Genomic DNA, 8,982 nt, shown 5'->3' with positions numbered 1-8,982 from the left:
AGCCACAGCAGCGGGGGTGCCAGCTCAGGGTGCCGGCTCAGGTCCTGGGAGCGGAGCGCTCCCCTGCGGCTCTAGTCGGAGGAGGGCCTCGCGCCCACGGAGTCAGGGTGCGTGCCGTGTTGGAGAACGCGGGCCGTGAGGCTGGACACAGCTCTCGTGCCTGTGTGTGTGCCGCTGACACGCTCGGCTTGCGGAACACGTGCTGGAATGAATGATCTTGTTTCTCATGGGCAAAGTGACTGCCTGGTGTCTAAGCCACCTTGGGAGCCCTGGGAGTCGGTCCCTAGGCAGCGGATGCTCTCAGTGCTGGTGGCCTGGGCTCTCTCCTCGGGAAGGAGCCTGTGGACTGGGGAGACAGCACATCGGTAGAGCACGGGACTTGCAGGTTCAGCCTTTGCACCACGAATAGCCAAAACTGAGCGGTGCCCTGAGGAAGAAAGGCAGGGGAGAAAGAGGGAAGGGGGGAAGGAGGGGAGGAGGGTGGCATCTTTGCCCCTTAGGATAGTGATGGAGGAAGAGGAAGGGGCCGTCAGCAGAGGCCTAGTGCCCCTGCGTCTCAGTGTGCTGAGTTATCTGCCAGGCCCTTTATCTCTCCTGATGAGGAGCCCGAAAGGGGTTGCTCACTCTGTCTCTGTCTCTGGTGGGGGGACGGGACAGCACTGGGGAATGAAACAGCTAAGCAGCTTCCTTGGCTCAGTGTTTCTGTCCTCGACTTTGGGGGACAGAGTGCAAGACACGCAGCTCCACTCCACCATCCACAGAGCTCCCTCAGTGCCACCAAGGTGCTCCCATGTGGTGCTGGGGCTCAAACCCAGGGCCTCATATGCTCACTCCTCTCTATTAAAGCTCAGCTTTCTCCTGCCACCCTGAGGTCCTGGGAGGCTGGGTGGTGGCACACCCAGTTAAGCACACACATCACCAAGTGCAAGAACTCAGGTTCGAGCCCCTGGTCCCCACCTGTAGTGGGAAGCTTCACAAGTGGTGAAGCAGGGCTGCAGGTGTCTGTCTCTCTCCCTCTCTCTCTCCTCTTCCCCTGTCAGTTTCTCTGTCTCTCAATAATAAATAAATAAACATAAGTGAAACTATCAGGAAAGGAAAGGAAGAGAGACAGAAAGAATGAAAGCAAGAGGGGCCAAGCGGTGGCACTCCTGGCTGAGGGCACCTGTCCCCATGCACAAGGACCCAGGTTCAAGCCCCTGGTCCCCACCTGCAGGGCAAAGCTTCACAAGCAGCGCTGCAGGTGTCTCTCTGTCTCTCTCCCTCTCTATCTCCCCTCCTTTCAATTTCTGTCTTGTCTAATAAAAATTAGAAATAGAAAAAAGGAAAAAATGGTTGCCAAGAATGGTGTATCTGCAGTATTAGCACCGAGCCCCAGCGATACACCTGGAAGCAGAAAAAGGAGGGGGGGGGAGGAGAGAGAGAGCAGAGAGGAGAGAGAGAGAGGAGAGAGGAGAAAGAGAGAGAGGAGAGAGGAGAAAGAGAGAGAGAGAGAGGCCCGCTTGCTCGGAGCACCTCTGCCCACACGAGCTGTGCCCCCTCCTGAAGCCCCTGTTCAGTCACCACCTGGTGTCTGTGTCAAGGATTTTTTGACATCACACTCAGGTGTGATGGTGGCACCACTTGCAGGCCCACTCCTTTAGGGAGACAGGGAGAGACCCCCACGGCACCCAGCGCACCTGGCTCACCTTGGCACTTTTACTAGAGGGTGCCCGGGCAGCCTATCTCTGCAGCCCAGTAAGCCTTTATGGGGCCTGAGTTACACCCCACTCACTGGTGCAGCTTCTGCACTGGCGGGAAAAGGGACTGCGGCAGACACCAGGGGGCGCACAAGCCTTGCGGATATGCTCGGAGCGCTCCGCTCAGGTGTCACTGACCCCACAGAGCCGGGGTCCTGCTGGGTCTCCCCCTGGGTGCTGAGTCCCATGTGAGTTCTCCACTCCTAGGCATTTACCCAAAAGATACAATAACACTGACTAGAAAGAATAGATACACCCCCCAACACACACACACACACACACACACACACACACACACACACGTCCATAAAAAACCTGGGAACAACCAAAATGCCCTGCAGCAGATGACTGGATACAAAAATCATGGGGCAGACACTCAGCAGAGTGCCATGCACAATAAAAGGGGTGAGACTGGGTCTTTGGGATCAAGTGGATGGGACTGGAGAAGGTGGTGCTCAGGGAAGCAGGCTGGGAGGGGAAGGGCACCACAGGGCGGCTTCACTCGTGTGCACAACAGAGACAGCTGAGCGTGTGAATGTGAAAAACAGAAAGCCAGCCTATATCCAAGACTGTGAAAGAAGTGTAGTGGTTACCTAAGGGGGTGGGATGTGTGTGTTTGTGTGTGTGTGTGTGTGTGTGTGTGTGTGTGTGTGTGTGTGTGTGCGCGCGCGCGCGCTCAGGAGCATGTCTGCCTCCTCCACACTGGTGTGTGGAGACTCCTGGGGCTTACAGCTGGGGGGGTCACATCTGTTTTTAATTTATTATTGATTAGAGGCAGACAGAAATTGAAACGGGGAAATATAGTGAGGGAGAGAGACAGAGAAACACTTGCAGCCCTGCTTCACCACTCATGAAGCTTTACCCCTGCAGGTGGGAACAGGAACTTGACCCCAAGTCCTTTGATCACTAACATGAGCACTTAACCAGGTGCATCACCACCTAGGCCTGCAGGAAGTTGAATCTCAAAAAGCACTGAGTTTTGTGAGGTGATGAGACATTCCATGTGGGACTCACCACTGAGAATGTTGACACAGTGAATTTTTAATGGGAAAAAAGACTTAAAGTAGTGGAAGCACAGAACACAGTGCAGAACTTATGTGCAAGGCCTTGGGTTTTATCCCTGGCTCTGTGTATGCTGGAATGAGGTTGGGTCTCCCCCTTTCTCTAGTTTACAAAATATATATTTTTTTCAAAAAGGAAAGAGAAGAGCCAGCTACCTTCAGCCCCAGGAAGCACTGCCCCAGAGCTGGAAGAAGCACACAGGAGCCTGGCACTGGCTTTGCTGCACACACACACGCACGCACGCACGCACGCACACACACATGCATCTCCCTCTGGAGACTGGACAGGGCTTACTCACCTGTGAGGTCCCTGCTTTGTTTTGGAGCCCAGGCCACAGCACAGCATACCCTGCTGGCTTTAGGGAGGATGTGAGCCCCTTCTGCCCTTCTGTCCAAGGAAGGTCTGCAGGCTTGCTGGAAGGAGGCAAGGTAGGGAGGCAGGAATTACGAGGAATCTTCTGGACAAGGGGCCAGAAAGAGGCAGCAATTGCAGCCCAACTGAAGCGCTGAAGCAGTGGCCACAGCTCTGCCTGGCCTGGGAAGTGGGCGTCGTGCATGGGCCCCGTTTCACACAGGAGGAGGGGGCAGGGGAAGGGAGCACAGCAAGCTGTCTCTGAGACTGAGAGAAGCCTGCGGTTCTGCTCCCTTTGGGAGGTGGGGGAAACCTACCCGGTTAGGGCACAGGATGGGGCCAGGCCTTCAAGGAGCAGGTCTCACATGATGAAGGGAGGGACAGAGACTGCAGGCTCCCTAACAAGGTGCCCTTGGGACAGGTTTTGCAGACAGAGGGGCCCTGCTCCTAGCTTCAATCCATGTTCTGGGTAATGCCCCCACGTTCTCTCATCTAGGGAGCTACAAAGCAGTAAAAGCCTGGCTGGGTTCACATGACCAAGTGACATGTCTTGCGGAGGCATGTCCCAGGCAGCTTGGGGAGACCTGAATATCCGCGGAGTCTCGCCGGGCAGGGTGAACAAGAGCGGAGAGGAGGCAGGCAGGGGTGAAGCAGGGGCGGGGGGCGGGGGGTGGAGGGTGCCACAAGCCTTGCCCAGAAGGCTACAGTCTTGGGTGACCAGGGTGACAAGGCCAGATGCTTCTGCTGGCCAGAGAGAGGTGTAGCTCCGGGCAAAGCAATGGCAGGCTTGGCTACAGGGCAAGCCTCTGGGCTCCTGCTTCCAGAGAAGCCATTCCCGGGCAGGGAGGTGGCACAGCGGTACAGCATGTGTGTGTCAGGGCCCGAGTTCGATCCCCAGCACCACATCTGTAAAGAGATAGGGAGAGGGAAGCCGTCGGGATGAGTCAGTGGCATCCACTGCAGACCGGGCCTGTCTTGGGAGGTGTGCCAGCTGGCTGCATAGCAGAACCCACTAGAACACTGGACCCTGAGCTCAGCCTGCAGAGGAAAAAAAGAAAACTTGACAAAACTGCTTAACCAAGTTGACTGTGGTGAAGGACCCACTTAAAGCATTTTAGCGGCAGCCAGCTGAGATCAGAGCAATCTCTGGAAATGATTTATTTACATAGAAAAATGAGACATTTCCCCACAGCCTCAGACAGCCCCTGGGGCGAGCCTCTCATTGGCTGGACCTCCTTGGGGCAGCTCCAGCCTGGTGGGTGGCTGATTGCTTCACCCTGGGGGGCGGGCGGGCACAGCCCCTGCACGGGGAGGAAGAGCCTGGCCCCTCCTGAGCAGACCTGCAGAAACATTTCAGTGTTGGGCTGAGCTGCGTGAAGCACAGTCAACATTCTGATTCCAAGAATGCAGATGAGCCTCTGAGGGGTCTGGAGAGGGGCTGGAGATTTGGGAGTTCTTGTTGGTTTGAGTTCTTTCAGGACTTGAGTTGAGCATCTAGTCCTAAAAGGAAGCCCTGACCTTTGGGGTCCTGTTAGTTTCTGGTTAGTGGCCTCCATCATCACATTTTTAACGTTCCCCAATATGCCCAGCCATCCTGTCAGAATTGTGCTGCTGGCAGCCAGGGGAGGGGTCAGGAGGTAGATCTGCTGTACCTACCATATGTGAGGCCAAGGGTTCGATCCCTGACACCAGCAGCAGCACCAGGCAGAGCTAGAGCAGTGCTGTGGCATCTCTCCCTCTTTCTTCCTGTGTCCTTCCCCCTCCTCTCTACCGCTATCTCTTTCTCTCTCTCTCTTCTTAAAGATACAAAAGGAAAACTGACTGAGCAGCCCACTCAGCGGCACTGTGTGTGTGAAAGGTCCAGGGTTCATCCCCAGGTAATGCAGTAAAAATGCATTGGGGGGGCCGGGTGGTGGCGCATCTGGTTGAGTGCATATGTTACAATGTGTGAGGACCCAGGTTCAAGTCCCTGGTCCCCAGCTGCAGGGGGAGAGCTTTGCGAGTGGTGAAGCAGGGTTGCAGGTGCCTCCCTGTCTCTCTCCCTCTCTATCACCCCCTTCCCTCTCAATTTCTGGCTGTCTCTATCCAGTAAATAAATAAAGATAAAAATGTTAATGCATCAGGGTGCAGTGTTGGCACACCGGATTGAACACACGCACCACCATGTGCAAGGATCTGGGTCTGAGCCCCCACTCCCCAAATGCAGGGGACACCTCACGAGCTGTGAAGCAGATCTAGAGGCAGTTATCTTTCTCTCCCTCTCTGTCTCCCCCTTGCTTCTCAATCTCTCTCTGTTCTATTAAAAAAGAAAGAACGAAAAGAAAAAAGAAATGGCCACCAGGAGCCATGGATTTGTAGTGCCAGCCCCGAACCCCAGCAGTAAGCTTGGTGGTAATAAAAAAAATAAACGAACTAAATAAAAATGTTCAGTTAGGGTTTGCATTCTTATTAGCCACAAGTGAGGGCCCCTGGATTCTGACTGGATTCAGCTCCCCCATGATCTGCTAGAACTGGTCCCGGACAGCCGTGCACATGCACACACACACACACACACACACACACACACACACATATGCGCATGTGCACACATGCACATGTATGAACTGCACATACACGCATACAGACATGCACACACATGCACGCGCGCGCATACACACACACAAAGCCTCGGGGCAGTCTTCCTGCCAGGACCCAGCCCTGGGTTCAGGTCCTACGGGCTCGCCCCCCCCCAGCCTCTACACTGAGAAAGCAGGCACAGGAAGTGTGCAGGGGGGGAGGGGATCGGCCTGGCCGTGGTCTCCTGCTTCTCTGCTGGAGAAGTACCCAGCCCCATTGCCTGGAGAACCTCAGCTCCTTTCAAAGCAAGGAGGGCTGCTGGCCGCCTCCCCTGGCCGGCGGCTCCACTGAGCAAAGCCCTAACACCGCTGCTTTCCAGCGGCCGAAAACTTGCTGAAGGCCAAGACTTGGGCACCTGGCCAGGGAGGCCCTGCAGGGACTGTCCCTTTACCATGCCTGCTCCCAGCAGGCCCGGGGACAGTGTCAGGTTCTGTGTCCCTGGTGGGTTGTGCCAGGCATGAGCCTTCCCCCAAAGGAAGGCGTGGTCCTGGGGGGAGGAAGGCACGGCTCTGCAATGCTTGCAGGAACTTTTTCCCCCTTTCGAAGAAGCAGTTAATATGCTCAAACAAATCTTCAACAGCAGGGGCTCCCATCCTCCCCCCACCCCACCCTCCCAGCTCCTGCTGGCCTGAGCTCTTGAAATCAAGAAGAGTAGTTGAGAACAGTTGGGGGCTTTGTTCTGGGGGAAGTTTGAATAGCCGGGAGGCTGGAGATGGGGGCAGCGCAAGCTGTCTGATAGCTCCCCCGCCCGCCCTTGTCCACTCCAGCCCGCGGAGAGCCAGAGCCAACCCCTTAGGAGAGTGGAGAGGCTGACTGAGAGTCTACTCCAGCCTCCAGCTGTGGGGTCAGACACCAGGAAGCTCTCCCCTCACCGCCAGAGGTGGCGGTGTAGAGAGCCCACTGCCCATGGCTACAGCTGGGGGAGAGGGGTGGGGTGTTTCTCTTCAACAGCAGCCTGTGTGACACCCCAGGCTGAGGTCTCAGCGACCAGCTCGAAGCCACCTGCCTGGGGGACCCCGCAGGTGAGGTCTGGCCCCAGAGTGGCCTGGCACAGGACGCAGCACGCCCCTAGCTGCAAAGAAGGTCGTGGCTCTGGCCGTTCAGTGCCGTGGCCTGAATGATCTGGCCACATCAGGACTACCGCCACTCCTCCAGGACACCCCCCTTGAATTCATTTGATCTGAGAAGACAGAGAGAAACTGCCGTGAAAGGAGGAGCTAGAGAAGAGCGAAAGAGAACCCTGCTCCCTGCCCATGAGGCATCACCGTGCCCCCGCAGGTGGGGAATGGGGCTGGAGCATGGTCCTTGCTCACAGCATGAGCAGTCAAGCACTGTGCTGCTGCCTGCCCCCATCTGATTGTGTACTCTGTTATTAAATTGTAAGAGCTCTTCTGATCCGGACCCACACAAACTGATACGACTCCCGTATATGTGGAATAAAAGGAATTTATTAAGTTTGAAAGACTGAAAATAAGGCCAGTACTCAGACTTAACACAGAGACAACACCAAATGACAGAGATAAGACAAGATAAACTTCAACTGAGTGATCTCAGGCCAGTACCAAGTCTGGTCCCCTCGCTCTGAGATCACCAGGCTGGAAATTCACCCTCCTTTAAAAGGGAAAAGTGAAGGGGGGGTCCTGCATGATTGGGTGGTCTACATGTCCTTGCTAATTTATCTTTGGGATAAAGGGTTTCCAGGAGAACAATCCATTCTTGGCTAACAGGGAGGAAGCCAGCAGTGTTCACAGAAGCCAAGTGGACAGGTTAACATAGAGCTGAGGAAGCAGGGGTTACAGGGTGTGCAGTTTCAAGATAAACATTCGTATCTGCCAGGTATGGAGCTGGAACAATCAGTGCACTGGTGCAATCTCATCTTATCTAGTTTCTCAGATTTTTTCTCTATTTCAAGAAACTAGTCTAAATTTGGGGAATTCCGTTTTCTCACAAAATCACACACACAAAATGATGACAAGTATTTTTATTTGCTTTGTTTGGGCTTTGATGGACAGCTACAGCCCTGCAGTGTGGCCTGTGGTTGGGGGCACCGAGCCAGGGCCCGCCAACCTCGGGCATGAAGTCTGGTGCTCAGTCTGTGGTGAGGGTCTCTCCGGCCTTCACTCCTGCTCGTTTCTCTCACGTGTAAGTCAGACCAATCCAGACTCCAGCCAGGACAGGGGCCCTGCAGAGCCAGACTTGCCAGATATCACCTGTCCCATCAGGAAGTCTGTGAAGAGGCCACGGGGGCAGCGACAGGTCTCCGAGCTGCTCACGGTGACGGGTGACGGGTACTGGTGATGGGTGTGTTTCTCTCAGCTGTCAGGGCGAACCAGTGGGGGAGGCCTGCTGCAGGGGCGACCCCATCACTCAGCCCAGAGAGGCGGCTCCTGCATCCATAAATAGCCTGGTCTGTGGCTAACCAGGGAGAGGGGACCCTGGCAGAGTGGGGCACTGGCCAGGTCACAGGCGCCATCTGGGCTCCGGGTGGCGTGAGCTCAGGAAGCAGATCCGTCCCTGGCAGTCCAGCCCCTCGCCCACCCTGCCCTGGGAGAAGGGACTGAGGGGTCCCAGTATGTTGGACCAGCCTCCTGGGCCAAGAGGAATTTTTCTATCATTAATTTTCTGAAAGATGTGTTTTTTGATGAGAGAGAATGAGAGCCAAGCACCACTCTGGCAAAATTCAATGCCAGGGTTTGAACTTGGAACCTCAGGCTTCCAAGCCCTACACTAACACTTCCCTGCCACTCCTAAACCCTGTTCTGTATTATTTCTTTAAATTTCTTATTTTACAAGAGCACCACTCAGCTCTGACTATTGGTGGTGACAGGGCTTGAACCTGGGACCTCTTGCCTGCAAGTCCCGTGCACCACTGCTGAGCTGTTTCCCTGAGCTGGAAGGAGGCTTTGCATTGCAGCCACTGCTTGGAAGGCCCGGGAGTCCAGCAGGCACCAGGACTCCAATGGGAAGCCCACCGCAGACCCTGCGCTCAGAAACAGCTTCCCCGGTGCTTGCCCTGCCTCAGCCCCGGGGCCACTTCTGCCCACTGCAGAACAACTCCACCTCCCCCAGACCAAGCGCCGTCCTCCACCACACCTTCCTCCGGGCTTCTTGTTCTCTGGAGGGGAAAGGAGTTCCCGAGGGGCTGAAGGGTGCGTCTCACATCACTCAAGGAGCAGGGAAGGAGGGAAGCTGAGTCGTGCCTCTACTTCCAGACTAA

At 55.5% G+C, this 8,982-nt stretch overlaps 1 protein-coding gene across 1 annotated transcript in view; it reads right to left on the bottom strand.

The window, feature by feature from the left end:
* The window catches only part of FAM181A (family with sequence similarity 181 member A), a 7,634-nt gene extending 7,316 nt beyond the window's left edge, over positions 1 to 318 (bottom strand). Inside the window, exon 1 of the mRNA XM_060180982.1 lies at positions 1 to 318. This exon is cut by the window's left edge and continues 221 nt beyond it. The gene's annotated coding sequence lies outside the window, so the exon portion shown is untranslated.
* Between the last annotated feature and the right edge of the window lie 8,664 nt (positions 319 to 8,982).

This window comes from Erinaceus europaeus, chromosome 22 (assembly GCF_950295315.1).
Source record: "Erinaceus europaeus chromosome 22, mEriEur2.1, whole genome shotgun sequence".
Lineage (NCBI taxonomy): Eukaryota > Metazoa > Chordata > Mammalia > Eulipotyphla > Erinaceidae > Erinaceus > Erinaceus europaeus.
Note: the sequence above shows the minus strand (reverse complement) of the source record. Positions and strands in the feature narration are given on the sequence as shown.